Consider the following 23223-nt stretch of genomic DNA (forward strand, 5'->3'; position numbering starts at 1 on the left):
CAGGTAAGCCATCTGTCCTGAGTGTACGTCCTGAAACAAGATAGTATAATTCATTGAACAAAGTAACATGATAGCACATCGGGAGTTTATCATCTCGTAGTATAGGACTTTGCGAACTTTCTATAGTTTACTCCCAATTTTGATGCTCAATGAGGGCATCCCGAACAGGATTTGTTGGTGCACTTCCATCAACGAGATACATTTTTTAATAACATCTTTAATATGATTTTCCACTAGGAAATTTGACTTCTGGATTGTCCCATGCTAATGCAAATGTAACAATCATCTTTTCATGAGCTGGAACTACTATCAAAGTTGCAAAAACAACACCAATTGAAGTCCCCTATTTTGAAGGAGGCGAAGGTGTGCCGCAAGTATTTTCATCAAAAGACCCATGCTCTTTAATTTGAGACCTCATGTCTCTCGCTCAGAACTTGGAGTTGCTTCCTGAAATTGAAAAGCAAGGGAATACAAACACACTAACATCACTTGTTTGCTGGGATGCTAGGGAAAATGTCATTGGAGGAAGATCCTTCATTGTCCTATGATAAAGAAGCACCACTTGCACTCCATCTTTTGTCATCATTGAAGAATTGACATGACAACCAAAAAACTCTGACTTTACACCAATTGAAATAGTCCAAGTGAAAAGAATACTGACATTCGCAGTAGTTTTCCTTGTATTTTTATGCATGTAAGAGAATACAACTACTAGTAAACTACTCTCATTGTAGTTGTGAGAAATAAAGGAGAAATTTGTCGGCAAGTGATTTTTAGCTCTATATTTGGCTCACCGTCATATACCATCCATGCTTGTGGGAACAAAGTAGGGTAAGTAGAATGCTGTTCATCTAAGTTCTAGTCCCAAGATGATATTCCCAAATTTTGAATTTGCTTGAGTTCCTTGGGGCGTTTAGGAAATAATGTTGACGCATAGTTTTTCTCCCCCTAACGAGAAACAAAACACTGAAAAATGGTTTTCTTTGATAGGAGCTTCGTCACAACTCCCTGGTATCAACTGCCAATACCTAAAGTCACTATAGTAGCGTTTCCTAATGCTCCCTACACCATCCTTCGAACTGACATTACAAAAAATTTGAGGTCTAAAATGGACCTACTAAGGAAAATTATAATATAATAGTGGAAATAATAAAATAAGATTAGATTACTTCATCAAGTTTTCGAGGGAAAAAAGAAAAAACTATTTTTGCAACTCGTACTTTCAACTTATCTCCCTATGATGTTATTCAAATCTTGAGCAGGAGCATTTGTTGGATGTGAAATTTAATTTTGCATCCAAGGAGTACCCATGTTGCATACTTTCAATGGGCCCTACTACACGAAAAATGTGAAATACATGAAAAACGCGATCACAATCACATTTTTCATGTAGTAGGGTCCATCAAAAATATGTAACATGGGTACTCCTTGGATGTAAAACTAAATTCAACATCCAACGAGTGCTCCTGATTAAAATTTGAGTAAAATCATAGGGAGATAAGTTGAAAATATGAGATTTTTTTTTTTTTTTTTGTACTCCAAAAATGGTGAATCATCCCCCACTGTTGACATCATCATATTGAATCCTATTGGTTCTTATAAAATTGATTTTTGTTGTACATTTTTGTTTTGAGGCACATGTTTTACCTCAATTTTTTTCTAATGAACACCATGACAGGAATATTTTACCTCATCATTGAAGGGATTAGTTATTGGCCTCCTTCCTTGAGAAACCTCTTGAACATGATGCCACATTTGCAAACCTAAACTAGCCAACTTGAATTTCTCCATTTGACTCAAAGTAAATTAATAATATTAGCATGAATGTTTAGTTTATGACACCATGCAAGTTGTTGAGAAAGCCCCAGATTATGCTACTCCTTAAGAAGAGCCATGCAGATAACCATAGACACTACCACATACATAAACTTATTACAATGCACAAATATGTTAGCCTTGTGAAAACACAAATAAATTGAACCACATTCTTATGTCAACATGCAAATTCATGCAACAAATATGCATCTAAACATTTAGACTTAAGAATTTTAATAGCAATATCTTGACCATGGTAAGTGCCTCTATACAAGTCACCATAAGAACCAAATGCCACTTTATAATCAAATTCTAATAACATGTCATAAATCTCCCAATCATCTGTTCTCTCAATTGTTATTCTCATTAATGTAAATGTGGTGTTCATTTCTTTATCAAGAAATGAAATAGATGGCTTTTGACTACAATCATTAACCAAAAATGATGTTGAATCATTTGTGGTTGAAAATGTTAGGCCACTTTTGCAGCCACTAATGGTTATTATATTATTTGCTAATTGCTCTACTGGCTCAACTTTTCCAAGTTGCATTAAGTTTTTGTGATCAATGCATAATGACATAGATGCTCTTTCTCCACCTTGTTTATCTTCAACAGGTGCAACCTCTCCAAATTTGTCCTTGGTAGTTTGACCATAATTTTCACCTTCAAACTTTGAAACACCAAGAGTTGTCCCCCTTGCATCTGTAACATGTACTATACTTTGTTGCTTTGTGTAGTGTCATTGTTGGACATGGAATTTTGAACATCATTTTCTAGTGAATTTTGACAGAAAGTAGATATTGCATGCACCCCACTTGTTTTGCACGAGAGAACTTCTTTATTGTTGGGATTATGTTCAACAATTTTGTTGGTAAGGCTGATTTCTTGGTCTTCAACTGTTGCTCTATCATCTTCGGATATACAATCTTATTTTCCCTTCACTGCTTTCTGACCTCCATGATTTCTTGCACTCTAATAATTCGTTGGGTTGGTATCCACTGATAATTCAACTGCCAATGCTCCAACATGCTCTAACACATTTGTTAGGTTCTTGTTATGGTTTTCAAAGATTTGCAAGAATTCTGGCAAGCACTCTTGCATGGTAATTGTGTTCATCTTTTTCACTGGGAGAACTAATTCTCGCTCCAAGTGATTGAGAGCATTTCTCAAAATAAAAACCCCTCAGGCCCCTCAGGCTGGCAGGATGCACAACTCTGATACCACTCTATTGTCCCTTACTGGAATAAACTTGCAATTCTTTAGTTTTTACCATTCCGACATTTTGTCAAAAACTTTGCAGGAAAACATTTCATTAAATACTTTGCATGTAAGTAAGACAATACAACACATAAACCAATGAATATTAACACAACAATTTGTGGAGAAACCCTTCTAACACAGTGATATCATAGCCAATATATAACAAAAATTTCTCAACAACAAACTGAGTCAATTGGAATCTAATTTATTAATTCGACCATGAAAATTACAATTTGGTAAACCTTTTTCTAAGTACCAAATCAACTTCTAGGAACTTGGTTAATGGCATAAATTTTGCTATGTAGATCACAATGATGAAATAACTTTTATAATTGCTATAAATGAGCTGATTCATCCTCCTTTGAATGCTACAACTAAGCTATTATTCACATTATTGGATGATAGGAATAACACTGAGCTTGAGCAATAGAATCAGATTGTAATGGTTCACCCATACCTCCAAAATTTGTATAAAAATAATAAAATCGACCTCCTTGGTTTCTGCGAATTGTTGGTAAAAATATGATCTTCCAAATTTCTCGATCTTTAGTTGTACCATGATATGATAATGGAATGGATGCTCGACAATAAGCACCTATTCATAATCTGGATGATTTCTCTTTTGGTGACTAGCTAGGGTGGATGTGTTTCACTACTGAAACCAATCTTGATCAACTAAGGTGGATATGTTTCACCACCAAAGCTAATCCTTACTAGGGTTTTTGCCTTTTACTCAAAAGCTCCATGAGCTCACCAAAACGAATTTAGCAAAATAATCAATGCCAAAATACCACGGGCCTCTCTTTTAAAACTTTTTCCCCTTACCTCTTCTTTAACTTTTTTTGCCTTCTCCAACTGAATTAAATAATATAAAGTGGCTTTATAGAATTTTCAAAATTTTCTCCCATAATCAATTGATAACAATTTTTTTAATTTAATTATTCAATGTCACTTTTATATGTTTTTTCCCACATGACATTTAAATAATCAAATTAATTGATCCTCTTTTACCGCCTATGAGAATCAAATAGGTTACTGAATTTTCCAGAAGTGATTATTCAAAAAAACATTACAAGAGCAATAATAGCAACATAAACTTTTAAAATTCTATTTTTAGATTTTTTTATTGCATTTGATTTTATTAATATTATTTGGATCATATTTTTTCTTGTTTGGCAACTGAAACAATTTCAGCGAAAAAAGTGAAATGCACTTTACAACCAAGTAAGAGAGATATGCCGTAACACTAATAATCTAAAAGTGAGGGAAAAAAATTGATATCAGAGTTTAATGTGAAAACAACCATTAATGGAAAAGAATAAACACATATCCACACATATCCACTTAACTCCAGGAGAAGTACCATAAATGTGTACATTTGGCATGAACATAGCGGAAATATTGTAAGAAATGCTTGTATGATACCTTGGTTGACAAATTAAGGTCACATTAAGGTCACACTATTTTTTTAAAATTCCAAGGTGGACTTAGGCATAGGATCAAAGATAATTGTTACAAGTTCTTTAAAAGATGCCTTGACAATTTGCAAATCCAAATAAAAACAAAATCAAGAAGGTTGTTTGTAACTGAATGATAAAAGGTTCGATTATTACACTTCGGAGGATAGAAACATATTAAGAACAAGTCCTTGAGAAAGTGAATACCATACCATCTCATGCTTTTAAAGGAGTCCAAGTTCACAAGGCTTTGGGCCAATTCCTAAATGTTAAATTACCTAGTAAAGTAAGGATTGATATTTGCGTGATGTGTAAATTGAAAATGATGACTCAAATTCAAAGGAGTTGAAAAGTAATCTTACTATTATTAAGATATAATAATATTTGACCAGAATTAATCATTATAATATTTACATTTCACTCTTCGTTTTCTTATTTGTCTTCTAAAACCATTTCAACATAAAAGAAAACATAAAGAAAACAATCTTATAAATGACAAAATAAACTTTACAATTATCTAAATATATGAGTTTCATCATTAATATAATATATTAGATAAATAAAATTATGTTATCCTATTTTATATTTTATTTTTTATAGAAGATTATAATTTAGTTTGTTGTATAGTTAGTAATGATTTTGATTCATGGTCACACAATGGTTAATATAAATATAAAGTTATAATAATTTAAATGTAGTTAGTTTTTTACAAAGATATTTTTATAATTTTTTGTTTTGTTTTGTTTTGTTTTTAAAAAAAAATAACCCGTAATTTATGAGAAAAGAAGAAAATTACATTTTTCATATGTGTGGAATGTATTATAAAAGAAAAATAAATTGAAGAAATAACATTTTCCATTTGAAAAGATCCTGAGGTGTTGGGAAAAATACTCGGGGTGGGGGGAATCAGTGTTTTAAAAACCTTAAGCTTTTCAATTTTATTGAGATTTTTGTACTCCACTTTCATTAAGTAAACTAGTGTATATATTTGACTATGATGAAGGAAAACTACGAATATACAGTGAAACTAACTTTTCATATATTTCATCATTTGTTCTACTTTAACTAGTGTATCATTATTTCATTAGTCTTAATTATACAGTAAACATGAGCAGTTAGCACATAATAAACCATCACACATAAGAACCACATTAACACATGAGGACACCAAGATTTTTAGGTGGAAACCCAATGTGGGAGACAACCATTGCTGTAGTCATATGTCTTCGTCTTTTATTATGAAGGAAAAAATCTTACAATCTTGTACTGGCACAGACTCATACCAATACACAGGCACCCAGCTGCAAAAGGCTACAATCTTCTCCCTTTTTCCAACACCCACTAGAAGGGAGCTCCAACCCCCTAATCTCGTTTACTGGCACCCACCAGAAGGGAGCTCCAACCCCTTGACCTCGTTTACTGGCATCCACAGGAAGGGAGCTCCAACCCCCTGATCAAATTTACCAGATACCACTGGAAGGAAGCTTCGACTCCCTCAATGAAGGCTCCAACCATCAACACCTTTGTGGACCACGTTTCATAATATTTCATACTCGATCCACCTGACTCACAACATCAAACCTGTATGACACTTCTCATCATATTTTCAGACTGGACCCACTGCCATCATTTAAGCCCAATACCAAATAATAATTCTGAAACCAATAATCATACTCAATCACTCAACCAACTGAATCCTCAAAGAAATCAAATCAAACTAAACCATGATAGATCATATCAATGCACAACTACTCATTAATAAGCTAAACACTGTTACTCCTCACAGAAACGAACTGCTGCTACTGTAAACCCTGATCAACCATATGTCATAATATATACGCTACTATTCTGAGTCATACCTGCGTATGTACGTGCTTCTCCTTAAGAGGACCTGTGTATAGATATTAAAACACTGAACAACTAAGTCTATATCATTGTCACACTGAATCAATCAATGAATCACATACTGAACCCATCACATATCACTGAACTAGATACAAATCATCACACACTAGCATCATTTCTAGTCAATGTATCATTCCATAAACAATTCAACCCAACTAGAATTGTCAAACACAAATTATCATAAGAGAGACTTCATCGATAGACAACAACAAACATAACATAAGTGATCAGACATCATTAACAACTCATACTGCAAAACCCTATCAGATGTATGTGACTCTTATAAATCACTTCCATGTATCTACACGCTTATCATTCACCACTCCTGCATACAGATCTGGCCATACTGCATAATATATACACGACTAGTAAGAAGAAGATCCGCATATGTACGCGACTTCTAAATGGAAAACCAACATACCGATATGTAATCACTGAATCATATCCTAGCTGCACAACACAACATCTGTCAAACCTAAATCTCGACATACAAACTATTACAAACACACATCATAATATCATCATCACATGTCTATCAAACCTTAAACAACTTATCCAATATGTGGTAATTTCACATCTATTAGATCTGATCCATCTCCATGCTCCCTGGTGCACACCTATTTCAAATCAAGTTATTCATAAATAATCTATCACATGCACACCTAACACTTTGATCTCCATTTCCTTATATAGTATGAGCCTTAGCCAATACCTTAGTAATTCCAATGGTATTTTTTGACGGGATCAAATATCTGGTTTCACACTCATTACTATGGACTAATACCATGGTAAATACCCCTGGTATTCATAATACCATGGTGCAGAAATTGTATGCGATTTCTCTTCATCATACTTGCGTATGTACACGACTTCTCTTCACAGGACCAACATATACTTTCCTAAACTTCACCTTTATCATCTCTCTGTCTCTGAACTGATATTCCTTTGTCCATTCTCTCTTTTAGCATCTGCATAACCATCATGTTGACATCTTTATCAAGTAGGTTGCCATCAAGGATAACACATTAGTCACACTCCCAACAATCTCCCCCTTTGGACTTGATGGCAACCACTTTGGTGTTTGGTCACCATCAAAAACATTTGTAAGCATACCAATATTCTCTCCAAGCATTCTTCTCCAAACACCAAGCTACTCTCCCCCTTTGACATCAAGGGCAAAGGGCTGACCAATGCTGAATGAAGACTTCTTTCTCCCTTTATAGAGAGGATCATTGTAGGTCTAATATGCTGAATATGAATACTGAAAATGCTCCCCCTGAGCATAGGTTGAATCTTCTGGAAGATTTTCAATGAAGTGCATGATTCTATGACTTAACCAAGTATGACCTTTCCTATTACCAAGGACTCATGCTTACATCAATCACCTAATACAGTGGGGTTACATATTTGATTCAACATTACATCAAATGCCGAAAATGGGATTACATACATAATTGACTTGACCCCAATAGTCCAAACATGGTTGAATATTAAAATTTATACATCATGGGTCTGTTGGGTCCCTATAATACTAGTGATTACCCCATTACGATTGTAGTTATACCCCTTATTTATATTGTTGTGCCCCTATTACCCCCATATTGTTATTTCTGTGCCCCATAGAATCCCTCTTGTTATTTTTGTGGCTTTATATTATTATTGTTAGGTCGGCTGGATTATATTGTGACTCCTTAGACTCCTATATATAGAAAGGAGGTTTTGTCATTTGCATCATCCAAGAATTGTTCATTTATGTAATGTAAAGGAGGTTTCCCCCTTGAAGAGGCTTAATTCTAAGGCGTTGATCTTTCTTTTCTATATTTTCTTGAGCTGGTTTCATAACATTTGGTATCAGAGCTTTGGATTCTAGGGTTTCGCTGCTCCAAACAGGTCATCGTGGCATTTTCGCTATAATTTTTTTTCTGTGACGTTTCAGAAGTCGCAAAAAAAAACCCATTTGAGAAGAAATCGCGCTGAACCTTGGGTCCGAATTTCAGAGCTTTTTGCGTGATATTTTCGGAGATATGATTTGAGGAAGTTGGTCTTTTTGCAGACTCCTGAATTACATTCAAAATAGGTGACCTGGGGAAAATCGTCATAACTTTCTCTCTGGGGATCGGATTGAAGTTTCGTAAGAAGTTACAGAAAGAGGACGGACTGTAGTTTCTTGTGGGTGTTTTTCAGATCCAAAGGTATAAACAGTGACTCTCGGAATGCTGTACAAGTTAGCTCTACTGAACTAGTATATAATCAAGTCACTATGGGAGATTTCGCATAACTCTTCCTTGGAGAATCCAATTTGGGTCAGACTTGTGGCATTGGAAAGAGGACACAAAGAGCTATTACAGGTCACAAGTTTAGAACTAGATGATTGCAAAGTACAGAGATACATCAGAGGCAATATCGAGCTCCTATAAAGTGAAAAAAGGTGTGTAGATTTTTTTTAAATTTTTGCTTAAGCTTGGTTTGAAAATTTATTTTGAAGGAATTCAAAGGGCATAGTAGAGCATTATTATCGGTAACTGATGCCCCGAGGAAAGAAAATGCAAACACCTAGTAAGGAACCTGAAAGCTCTAGCATGACTCATGAAGAAGAGGAAGAAATGCTACATGATATATCAAAATTACAAGAACAAGTGCAACAAATGTCACGCTCACAAAAGTTAACAGATGCTAATATAAATGGTGTGGAAGCTAAGATAAATGGCGTGGAAGCTAAGATGAATGACATGGAAGCTAAGATGGACAATTTGAAGATAGATTTGAACACAAAATTGAAGACAGGCGTGGCAGATTTGAAGACAGATTTGACTAATTTTCTACAAGAAATACTTACTAATGGTGAAAAGGTAGTAAAGGAAACTCATGGTGAGAAGAAAAGAAATGTTAATCATGATTCCATAGATGCTAATGTTGGATCGAAGAATCACCACATTCCAAAAATCGATATGAGGAGGTTTGATGGCAAGGATCCCGCCACATGGATATTACAGATGGAGCAATTCTTCGATCTCAATAATGTGCAAAACACACAAAAGGTACGTATAGCAACTTTATATTTGGAACCAAATCAGTTTGTATGGTATCAATGGCTTTGTTCTCGTAAACAATTTATCACTTGGGCAATTTTTACGGAAGAATTGATAGCACATTATGAGGATACAAAAAGAAACACTTTTTTTAGCCAATTGATAAGTTTCAAACAAAATGGTTCAATAATGGAGCACATTGAGGAGTTCCAAAAATTGAACATAAGGGTAAAAGATATTCCAGAGGAGCATAGGATTGATGTGTTCATAGGGTCTTTAAAGGATAATATCCAACATGATGTGCGCCTTTGGGAACCTGATTCATTAGAGAAGGCATTCAGGTTAGCAAGAAAAATGGAAAACAAAATTATGGCAACTAGGAAGCATACCATTCACAACTATAAAGACGGAAGTGTTGTTGCCCATAGTCTTCCACAACCTACAAGGTTGACACCACAACAATTGGAAGAAAAAAGAGCAAAAGGGCTTTGTTACAATTGTGATAGAAAATACACAAAAGGTCATAAGTGTGCTGAGAAGAAATTATTCTACATAGATTGTGAAGAGGAAGAAGAAAATGAGCAAGAAAAGTCAAAAGAAGAGGATATATTCCAGGAACAAAGCCTAGATGAAGAACAAATAAATCCGACCATATCTTGTAATGCATTGGCGGGAATTACCACTCCTAAAACCATCAAGATAGAAGGACAAATCAAGAAGAAAAAGGTAATAGTGTTGATTGATTCAGGAAGCACCCACAATTTTATTCATTGTAGGGTAGCAAAAGAATTGAATTGCTTCCTATATCCAGCACCAGAGTGTCAAGTGATGATTGCAAATGGAGGAACAATAAATTGTTCTTGAAAGTGCCATAATATCAAGCTATCATGGGAGAATATGTATTGACTAGCCCAATGCTTTCCATTCCAATGGGAGGTGCTGATGTTGTACTAGGAGTCCAATGGCTACAATCCTTGGGTACAATAGCTTTTAATTTTCAAGAACTTTTCATGAAATTTTCTGTGGAAGGAAAGGAAGTTGAATTAAGGGGTATTGCAGGGAAACCAGGAAAGATAATCAGCTCTAATGGCATGACAAAGCTTCTAAAAAAGGAGCAAAGAGGTGTAATTGCACAATTATGTTCGCTAGATGTTTCCACATTGGAATCATCTATTTCTCCAGATCTCCAAAAAGTCCTGGACAATCATTCCAAGGTATTTGAGACTCCCAAAGGTCTCCCACCTATGCGTGATCATGATCATGCTATTCATCTGATTCCAGGAAGTGTTCCTCCAAACATCAGGCCGTACAAATATCCATATGTCCAAAAAAGTGAAATTGAACGTATGGTTGCAGAAATGCTAGAGGCTGGTATAATTCAACCGAGTCAAAGTTCTTTCTCAGCTCCAGTAGTATTGGTGCACAAGAAGGATGGATCATGGCGCATGTGTCCAGATTATAGGGAGCTCAACAAGCTCACTATTAAAGATAAGTTCCCCATTCCTGTCATTGATGAATTACTGGATGAATTGCATGGATCAATTTACTTCACCAAGTTGGATCTTCGTTCGGGATATCATCAAATCAGAATGAAGATTGAAGACATTCCGAAAACGGCATTTAGAACTCATGAGGGTCATTATGAATTTTTGGTCATGCCTTTTGGCCTTACCAATGCACCTTCAACATTTCAAGGTTTGATGAATTCAATTTTCAAACCATTCCTTAGAAAATTTGTGTTAGTATTTTTTGATGATATACTAATCTACAACAAGTCTTGGAAGGATCATGTTGAACATGTTGACAAGGTGCTACAACTATTGGAGGAGAAACAATTATATGCAAAAAGATCCAAATGTTTCTTTGGAGTCCAGGAGGTGGAATATTTGGGTCATATTGTATCTCATGAAGGAGTTAAGGTAGACCCTAGCAAAATTAAAGCCATTAAGGAATGGAAAATCCCCACATCCATAAAGCATCTGCGAGGATTTCTTGGGTTGACAGGGTATTATCGCAAGTTCGTTAAGAATTATGGGAGAATAGCAGCACCTCTAACAACATTATTGAAAAAAGATTCATTTTCATGGACTCCGGAAGCAACAAAGGCCTTTAAACATCTTAAAGAGGCAATGTGCCAAGCACCGGTCTTAGCTACACCGGACTTCACAAAAACCTTTATTGTGGAATGTGATGCTTCAGGAAATGGAATTGGTGCTGTTCTAATGCAAGATGAAAGACCCATTGCTTTTGAAAGTCGTCCAATCAAGGGAAAGTTTTTAAGCAAAGCTATTTATGAGAAGGAAATGTTGGCAATACTCCATGCACTTAAGAAATGGCGACCCTACCTAATGGGAAGACACTTCAAGGTAAAAACGGATCATGATAGCCTTAAATACTTTTTAGAACAAAGATTATCCTCTGAAGAGCAACAAAAGTGGGTCACAAAGATGTTGGGTTATGACTTTGAAATCATCTACAAAAAAGGGAAGCAAAATGTGGTGGCAGATGCACTCTCAAGAAAGGATGAGGATGTGGAAGCATTGTTGTGTGCCATTTCTATTATCCAACCAGATTGGATAAACGAAGCAAAGGAGGAATGGAAGAATGACGAAGAAGTGTGGGCACTTATTCGAAAGCTACAACAAGATTCCAGTACTTCTGATACATTTAGCTGGCAAAATGATTCGTTATGGTACAAAGATCGCTTATACCTCTGTAAGAATTCCCAGCTAAAACAAAAGATTCTTATGGAATTGCACACTTCTCCCTTAGGAGGGCACTCAGGATTTTTAAAAACTTACCACAGGGTTAAGAAGGAATTTTTTTGGGATGGCCTTAAATCAGATATTCAAAAGTTTGTGGCGGAATGTTTGGTTTGCCAACAAAATAAAGTTGAAACAATTAAGACACCGGATCTATTACAACCTTTATCCATTCCAAGCCAACGTTGGGAGGAGGTTTCAATGGATTTTATCACAGGTTTACCCAAGTCTGAGGGAAAGAGTGTCATCATGGTGGTAGTTGACAGACTTACCAAGTATGCACACTTTTGTGCATTATCACATCCATTTAAAGCCAGTACAGTTTCTACTGCATTTATGGAAACAGTTCAAAAGCTACATGGAAACCCAAAGATTATTGTAAGTGACAGAGATCCCATTTTCACTGGAAATTTTTGGACAAAATTATTTTCTTGTCTTGGTACTCAGTTAGCTCATAGCTCATCTTATCATCCTCAATCTGATGGGCAAACTGAGATAGTAAACAAATGTTTGGAAGGATATCTTCGTTGCTTTGTATCTGATAAACAGACACAATGGGTCAAATGGTTGCCTCTGGCTGAATGGTGGTATAACACTTCCTTCCATACAACAACAAAAATGACCCCATTTATGGCACTTTATGGGTATCAACCACCATCAATCACATCATATTTAAGAGAAAATTCTAAGGTTCAGGCAGTGGAACATCACATCGAACATCAACAACAAGTCCTCCAACTCTTAAAGGATAACCTCGTGTTGGCACAAAATAGAATGAAACAACAGGCAGATCAACATCGCAGTGAAAGAAGTTTTGATGTAGGTGATTGGGTATTCCTACGGCTACAACCATATAAGCAAATGTCCCTAAAGCAAGCTAAGAAGGATAATAAATTATCACCAAAGTATTATGGTCCGTACAAGGTGTTGGAAAAGATTGGTACTATGGCATACAAATTGGAGCTTCCTGCAGCTTCTCGATTGCACCCAGTTTTCCATGTTTCATGTTTAAAGAAGGTTATAGGCGACAAGCTCCCAGTTCAAACAATATTGCCAGAACTTGACGAGGAAGGAAAAATTATATTGGAACCGGAAGCAGTCACAGAAACAAGAACTCGACAGCTACGAAATCGATCAATTTCAGAGTATCTTATCAAGTGGAAGAACTTATCCGCTGAAGATTCCACATGGGAGGATGAGAATTTTATGCAGAAGTATCCAGAACTGCTCAAGCGTTGAGGACAACACTTTTTTGAAGGAGAGGGGCATGTTGGGTCCCTATAATACTAGTGATTACCCCATTACTATTGTAGTTATACCCCTTATTTATATTGTTGTGCCCCTATTACCCCCATATTGTTATTTCTGTGCCCCATAGAATCCCTCTATTGTTATTTTTGTGGCTTTATATTATTATTGTTAGGTCGGTTGGATTATATTGTGACTCCTTAGACTCCTATATATAGAAAGGAGTTTTTTCATTTGTATCATCCAAGAATTGTTCATTTATGTAATGTAAAGGAGGTTGCGCCCTCGAAGAGGCTGAATTCTAAGGCGTTGATCTTTCTTTTCTATCTTTTCTTGAGCTGGTTTCATAACAGGGTCTTTACATGACCTTTACATCAAGAGACACATATGACATTTATGATCAACACCAAATACAAGGACCTCAACTATGTGGTAGCAAGACCATAATAGTTATCAAAGGATCTTGCAACATAGATAACAACAATATGAATAGTAACATGCACATCCTTATCATCAATATGAAAGATAAGACAATGTAGCTTCAATATCATAAACCTGTGACCAAGTATGCAACATTACCAAATTGTAGCAACAACATAAGATTTTCCCTTAGAGATCTGTTATCAGCTCATCCCCTTGACCTCATCGAGGTCAATTTTCTCTTTCCCTTTGGAGGAGGGGCCCTAATCCATCTACATCAAAGACATATAGATCTTTTGCAACTCAAAAACATATATTTTCATGAATCATAAAGTAAGATAGGGAAATGTAGCATTAACCTTCAACATCATCAATCACCCAGTAGTTGTAGCAATAGTATATCAATAACCATCCTCTTATCTTCATGTATCTTGCCTTTTCCACATAGGAAACAATACCATTCTCTTGGATCATGATGTCATCATATGCATCTATCAAAGATAAGGATAACCTTCAACATCAATCAAGTGTATCAAGAAGAATCATCACACCATAGGCAAGTCAAATGATCATCCATAAGCAAGGAAAATTTTAAGGATGGAAAATTTTCTTGAAGTTTAAAACATTGGCGAATCTCACTAATCCCTAATATGCAAATTATAAATGTTTATTGATATATTTGTAAAATTATTCAAATTTATAATTATTTTATATATAGTCTCTATATAATGTTGGCGATTTTTAAGGTAAAATAATTTTATATTCTAAAATTTGGGCGAATCGTCTTTTATAAAATTGGAAATTGGCGAATCTTTTTTGTGGAAAAATCATGGAAAATTAGCCCACTGGGCGAACATTAGCCCCTAAAATTTTCCATGTCCATAAGATTCCTATTTGCAATTTATTGATATCCCATGACATAGAGATAACAATATGTAAGAATTCATCATCATCAACCAATCATAGCATGAGATTGTACAATCAAGATTTGTTAGTATCCCATCTCCTTGATCTCATATCATCAAGATCAACATGCTTTATATACGAAGAACCATAATCCTCAAGCAACATACCATGTGTAGCATATCATGTACATGTAACATATGTGAGAACCAAGAACAACACTATAGGCATCATCCATAACTGCACCATATGCAACTTATGCATCATTGAAGACATAATGACAACAACATATAAGTAGTGAGTGAAACTCATCATCATCAACTAATGTCAATAAGGACCATGACATGCATATCCTCTTCATGTAGAATTAACTCCACTAAGTGCAACTTTATCCAAGACTTTATCATCACTAATGATAGAATAACAACATCATATGTGTCTTCAACAACAACAAATACACATCATCAATGATATATATACTTATCATGAACATCATCATGCAACAAGGAATTCTCAAGAAATCATAATGCCAACAATGCACTATTAGAAGCATAACAAACACTCCCCTTGAACTTGAGCCAACTATTCACTGTCAGGTTTGATCATATCATGTTCATCAATCAGTAAAGCCTTCAAAATAACCAAAGCAACAATATCATATTGTAGCAACTCATAACCATCATAAGACAATATTTCTTCTAAGTAGTATCTGAACATCAACAAACTATAACCAACCAATGTCAGAACCTGAAAGTCGAATAATAACTAACTGAAACATATCAAAACTTCTCCCTGAGTTTTTCCCACAATTTCTTTATCTCAGATAAACATACGCGGCTATCTAGACCAAAACTCATGTATATATGCGACTGTCCTTCATGAGATATGCATACAGAAAGTAAAGTGCTGAAATTTCATAGCCACAACTCCCCCTGAGCCTATATTGTATGTTCCGGTTTCACTGTTACTACATCAGATGCACTGTCTGTAATATAAGAAACATGAATATAAAATCAACATGGGAATCATCATCAAGATATACATATGTATTTCTCCCCCTGATATCATACATCATTGATCATGAGGACATGATAATCATCTTTTGCTCCTCATGAGGTCATGTACCTCACATCACTTCTGTAGTCACTATGAGTAAATAATGTACTGTAGTAGAGACAATATTCTTTTAATCTACATCCAAAGAAGAGGAACTATCCTCCTCATTTCTGCGAGACTTTATCTCTTTAAACACATATAATTTGTCTGGATTTCTATATCCTCTTGCTATGACCTTTCCAATTTCTTCATCTATGACATTGCATTTGGTTGATGTAAACACTATAGATTTCATTTATTCGCCATTTTCCCTACACTTAGAATATTATGCTTTATCCATTGAACTAATAAAGTATCAACTGATCTTCTATGTTTATTAATTCCATATCTACCTTTTCCCAGAACTTTTTCTGGAGCACTATTTCCAAGAATAACCTTACCATATTGGTTTTTCCTAAGAGACTCCATCTTACTCTTATCTCCAATCATGTGATGAGAGAATCCATTGTCTATGTACCATTCATCTTCATCTTCAAACGAGTAGAGAGCAAGACCACACCTTATCTGTTCTTCTTCTTTCTGCTTATTATGAGAAATGTTGGAGGATTCATCATTTTCAGGTCTATCAATATTCTTATCTGATTGATTTCCATGTTGTCTATGGAGATTCATTGATTTTTTCCTGCATTATTTTGCTACATGCCCAAACTTGTTACAAACATAACATCTTATATGACCAAAAAAGAGAGCATAGGAATCATAATATTTTTGTTTCATATTCCTTTTATTGAAATCAATAGCTTTGTGACCAAATATGTTGCAAGTAAAACAATATCCCTTGAAGAAACCTGAGTACCTAGGAGCTGATGTACTTCTTGTGAGATGACTCCTTGCTTGAAATAATCTGCTTCTACAATTGGCTGCAACATGTCCATAATTATGACATATAAAGCATTCAACATTATTGATCAGAGGAGAGAATCGATTAACACTTCTATAGTTAGGAGCAGATGATTTCCTTTGAAGATTTACTTTCCTTGTTTGTTGATCAGGTTGACTTCTTATCTCTTTATTGAGCACTTTAGGTTTTGCATTGTTACCCTTTAGATTCCTTTTCACTAGCTTGTGAACTAGATTTTCCTTTAACAGTTTCATGAAAACCAAGACCATATTTAATGGAAGGATACCTTTGACTACTAAGAATGTTATCCAAAATCTTAGTACTATCTTGAAATCTCAAATGTTTATCCTTTTCTTCTAATTTACCTTTTAGAATGTTTACCTCAACCTCCATTCTTTGGTATTGATTTTCCTTTTCAAGATACTGCTTTCTCATTCCTTCTTCAACCTTTCTTCCTTCTTCCATTTTCTCCTTTAAGTTGATAATTTCTTCCTTCAACCCATTCTCTTGTTCTTCAAATGCTTGAAGTAGTTCTTCATTTTTCTTGTTTGAATTTTCAAGATTTGATTTTAGAGAGACAATCTCTGCTTCAAGGCCTTCACAATATTGCTTAGATTCTACTCCAACATTTACTGATTTAATATGATCCCTGTTATCATATGCCTACAACTTATCTTTAATATTGATAACCATTTTCAAAGAAAGATCAAGTCTAAGATTAAAAATTTCTTCTAACCTGTCTTCTTCTGAATTAGTAACTCCATCATGTTCATATTTTGACATATTATTAGAAATAAGATTACTTGATAGTTCTCCTGATGAACAACCTTTCTTTGGTTTTTCTTCATGGATTTACTATAGCTTATCGCATACCTCCTTTGTAGTTTCATAATGCATAACCCTATTTAATGTTGAATTAGGTATGCTATTAATGATTTCACTTAATGTCTTACTATTATTTTTCACTTCTTCATCTGATGGAGGAATTTTAGAGAAGCCATTGCATACTAAATACCAAACATCAAGGTTCATTAGATTAGAATTATCTTTTCTTTCCATTGTTGATAATTATCATTTCTTATCATAGGCATGTTGAAAAGTCTGCAACAAGAAATGCTTGTTGAGAATGCAACAAGATGATGGAGCTTAGTGAAAAGGAGTTTCCTTCACTAAGTGGGCCCGCAGGCAAATTATGGCGCAAGTTCTATTTTTGGATCCCAGCAGGGATGATCATAGCAGGAGTGACCACAACAGGGATGATCATAGCAAGAGTGATCACAGCAGGAGTGATCACAACAGGAGTGATCACAGCAGGAGTGATCACAGCAGGAGTGATCAAAGTCTATTTTTAGACTGGCTGTCAAAAATAGAAAAGTCAAATATTATTGTCTCATAATAATATTTGGACTATAAACTTGATCTTATTCTCTTGGAGCACTTCCGTTTGAGCTACAGATGTGGAACATGCAGCTGTCAGAAGGAAATAAGTTTTTCTTATGAGTCAGTTGAGTTGTTGCATGCATGACTTCAGTTAGAACTCAATCAGTTGAGTTTGGTGGAGTTGATTGTGGATTTAATGGAGTTGTGTTCAGTTTGACTTGGTTAAACTAGTTGTAATTAGTCTAACTGCAAATAGAATAATGGTGAGTTGTTAAACTAATTATTAACTCATAATGCAACTATAGAATACATCAGTTAACTCAGTTTCATGTCAGTGCATGTTCAGTTCATGAGGGACAGGTGTTAGAGGATCAGATTGCTATCAGTTGTGACTATAGTTGTGCAAGAGGATTTGCACAATCAAAGGGATTGAGTATGCCAATGAATTGGCCAATAACAAGTATTATAGCCTCTGCTCACATCTTTCCCAATGTGAGTGATTCTTTGGAGGTTAAATACGAGTTTGGTAAACCATTCTCATTTATTCTTGAGCAGGTATTGCGCTGTGGAGGCAGGCAAGCAGCGGGGGAGATTTGGAGATCAGATCTGAGCTGTATTATGTGTAGCATGAGGAGATAGTACTGAGTACTTGGGATGAGTATTGTACTATGTATTGTTACATGATTCAATCAATATAATATACAGATAGTTGGGGTTTTTAGCGAGATGCTTTCCCCGGGAAAATACTGTGTTGATATGTGTGATTGATGCTTCTATGTGCGCCTATGAATGTTTTTGCTTCTGTAAATTGATGATCAACGTAGAGGAGGTTATGTATTATGCATGTTCTGCTTATAAGTGTATAATCAGGATAATCTCTGTGAATATGTGTCATATTATTCAAAATTTCTACAAGGTACACCTTCATTGTCTATTGTTTCTGTCTTGCCTGGTTTTTATGCTTCTAGGGCCTTCAATTTTGAATCTGTTTTCTATTTAGAATGCTTACTTTTACTTTTACCCATGAGTGCAAGTTTAGTTGATTAATTGTATTTTTTTCCCAAGGAAAAATCATAATTTTATTAATGAAAAAAATTACATGTTTCATATGTTGAGGCGCATTACATCGGCAAGTCAATGACCGCTGATTAGAAGTTTAAAGAAAGAAAACTAATGTACAATGGGGGGAAATCATGTTTTTCCCCCTTTCTTCTTCTCAAACTTACGCCACTCCCCTTGAGACGACATTGTAGATACAAGTGCAAGCGAATTAACATCATCAAGTTGAGGATTGTCCTTATCAGAACCAAAATTGTTTGATGTATGTAGTTGTTTTGACCCATTAGAATCCATTGCATTTGGAATCTTTGTCGGTTGTAATTCCATAGGATCTTGTGGAATTATCTCCTGTACTTCTGGTTCTTTGTCCATCTGATTGTTCTCATTGGGTATGGGATCTTCCACAACCACTTCCTCCTCCTCATTAGAGTCTTGGGGGGGAAATTTCCAACCCTTGGGTTGTTTCCCTGTTTTCTTCTTTCTTCGAATATCTTTTTTGGCTTTTGGGCACGTATTTTGTAGGTGTCCTGTTTGCCTGCAAATTCTGCATCTAAAGGCTGTGTTTTCATAATCTAGTATCTGTGCCCAGCTCCATTGTTTGTGTTTCAGTAGTATGCGATCCGGTAAGCCTTTGCTGAGATCTACTTCCAACTAATATGAGAAAAAGTGAACACTCTTTCCTCCAGTATTTATGTGTCTGTTTTAATATATCTCCCAATGGAGTTGCCGATACCAACAAGGATCTATTGGTCCCAAAAATATAATGGGATATTGTGCAACCGAACCCATACTCGCATCTTAGAAACAACCATAGTATTAGCATCAAATTCCGGAAACCAAGGTGTGATGAAGAGGCCCGTGGATCCCCAGAACCATGGTCCTTCCTGTAGTATAATGTCTCTTGCCTCTGATGAATGGAATTTGACAATGAAGAACCCCTTGGAACATAGGTGAATTTCATAGTGAACAATCCAGTTTGTGAAAATCCAATGAAAGAGCTCAACAGGTTTTGGCCAGAAATAATTGAATCGACAAATAATGGCTTGTGATTCAAATGTTTTTGGTATATCTATGTTTAATTCTGGGATATAATTTAGTTGCTCCATAATATATGGACTGGGTTCAGTTCCGACTTGCTTTGATGTCACTGAAGGTGTGATTTTTCCTTGTAGGATATTCTTTAAAGAAAGTCCTCCATTTATGTGCTTCTATTGTGTTTCATTGTTTTTTTTTGAATTACATCCAATGCCTCCCCCTGTATGTTTTGTTTTACTAGAGGCCGCAACGCCACCTCGCAACCTCATGTTGTGTGTTATAGTAGACATTGATATAATATTGTAGTTCTTCAAGGGTCTGGGGTCTTGTAGTGCTCTGCCCCCAAATATAAAATGTTGTAATCCGACAGGATATCCAATATGTTGGGAGATGATATACTTCAGATGCAATACACAATATGTTACAAGAACCCAAACCAGAAAAGACATCCCCGAAGGGGTTTTACTAATAATTTGAAAATGATAAGAATTTACCAACTATGGGGGGTCTATATCTATCTGGAGTTTGTTATGCCATGCAACTCTAGGTGCTCCGTATTGCAATAAAGAATGTGTATTATGATTGTTGTGTGGGTGCATGACAGGAGCTAACCCCATGATAGCCTGTCTCGACAAGTGCTCTGTTTTAGTCAATGGAGATCATGTATATGTGTGGTTCTCCAGTAGAAAAAGGAGATTGATTGTTGCCTCGGTGTCTAGCAGGCCTAGTGCCACAGTGTGGAAGCCCCAATTTGTATCTTCATGCAATCATGTTTGCATTAAACCCCCTTCCCCCATACCTCTATCGGCAGGCCAAAAATACTAAGGGTTTGGGAAAATCAGAGGGTTTTTGATTGTGAACACTCCAACCAATGCAGATCTGTTGTAACAACGTAGGAGCATGTTGTTATGGTGTGATGTAAAGTCTAGGTCTATAGATACCCATCATCTGCCTCCTTTCCCATTAGCTCAAATCCATTCCTGAAGGGTTGTATTATTCGAATCCACAATTATTTATTTATTTATTTTTAATTTTTAATTTTTTATCATTGGTAGCTCTTGTCATAATGGCCTCCGCAGGGTCCTATTCATCTGCCTCAAGATGCATTTGGTACCCTGAAATCCAGCGTATGGGTCACCCACCCACCACAGGCAATACAACAGAAGCCCAACCGGAGGAAAGAAACTGCCAAGATCTAGACTTTGCATCCCTGAAATCAACGTTCACTCTTTCCTTGGGCCTGATCATAGATTCCACTCCCAATCCCGCTATCCTACCTGTGAAACCCTAGCACTCTCGCTCGCCATTCTCATAATTCTCTATTGAAGTTCATTATTTTCTAGCTTCTCAAATTTATTTTTAAGATCTTCAGTTGATCCATTGTCATCTTAGCTAACATCATTATTACATAGACAAGGAAATGGACCACAATTAGAACAAGAACCCATACTTGATAATTCTTTGTTACCGTCTTCTTCATTCTTGATCAATAGAAACTGGGGTGCTCCCAAGACTGAAAATATGTTGACATCTATAACTGTCACTGCATTTGATATATCACTATCACTACCACCATTTTCTGACTCATTCCTTCTAGCTATCTTATTCTTTCCCATCATCCTTGATCCATTCCAAGCGGTTAAGCTTCAACTGAAGTGACCTGCTCTGATACCAATTGTTGGGAAAAATACTGGGGGGGTTGAACTCAATATTTTTAAAGCTCACTTAAACCTTTCAATATCTTGTTCAGATTTCTGTATGCTACTATCATTAAGTTAACAAGTATATGTACATGACTATGATGAAGGAAAACCACGTATATACAATTAACTAACCTTTCATATATTTAATCATTTGTTCTACTTTAAACAATGTATAATTACTTTGTTAGCCTTTAATTAAAAAATAACCATGAGTAGTAAGAACAAAATAAACCATCACACATAAGAAACACATCAACACATAAGGACACCAAGATTTTTAGGTGGAAACCCAATGTGGGAGAAAACCAATGTTGTCATCGTCTCTGTCTTCATATTTTATTATAAAAGAAAACATCTTACAATGTTGTATTGGTGCATACTCATACCAATACGTAGGCACCCAATTGTAGAAGGCTACAACCTTCTCTCATTCTCCAGCACCCACTGGAATGGAGCTCGAACCCCCTGATCTCATTTACCCACACCCACCGGAAGGGAGCTCCAACCCCATGATCAGGTTTACCAACTACCACTAGAAGGAAAATTCAACTCCCTCACTAAAGGCTCTAACCCTCAACACCTATGTGGAACACGTTTCATAAGATTTCATATTAGATCCACCTAACTCACAACATCAAATTAGCATACCACTTTTCATCATATTTTCAGACTGGACCCACTACCACCATTTAAGCCCAATACCAAATAAAAAATCTTGAAACCAATCACTGAACCAACTGAATCCTTAAATAAATCAAATAAAACTAAACTAGGATAGATCATATCAATGCACAACTACTCATAAATAAGCCAAACACTGTTACACATCATAGAAACCAACTGCTGCTACTGCGAATCCTTATCAACCATATGTCAGAATATATATGCTACTGTTCTGAGTCATACCCACATATGTACATGCTTCTCCTTAAGATGACCTATGTACAAATATTAAAATAATGAACATTTGAGTCGAAATCATTGTCACACTATACCAATCACTGAATCACATACTGAACCCATCATAGTTCATTGAACCAGATACAAATCATCACATAGTAGCATCATCTCTAGTCAACATACCATTCCATAAACAATTCGACCCAATAAGAAATGTCAAACAAAGATTATCATAAGAGAGAATTCATTGACATACAACAACAAACATAACAAAACTGATCATACATCATTAAACTCATATTACAAAACCCTAGCAAATGTACGTGACTCTTATAAAGCACTTCCGTGTATGTACACAATTATTGTTCACCACACCTTTGTACATATTTG

At 35.6% G+C, this 23223-nt stretch overlaps 1 pseudogene; it reads right to left on the bottom strand.

Annotated features, from left to right (window-relative positions):
- Nucleotides 1-427: 427 nt before the first annotated feature.
- LOC149143580 (uncharacterized) lies at nucleotides 428-19567 on the bottom strand (annotated as a pseudogene).
- Nucleotides 19568-23223: the final 3656 nt, after the last annotated feature.

The sequence above is a fragment of the Pinus tabuliformis genome, chromosome X, assembly GCF_031772625.1.
Source record: "Pinus tabuliformis cultivar Carrire ecotype Pingquan chromosome X, CPIR1, whole genome shotgun sequence".
In the NCBI taxonomy this organism is placed as follows: Eukaryota; Viridiplantae; Streptophyta; class Pinopsida; order Pinales; family Pinaceae; genus Pinus; species Pinus tabuliformis.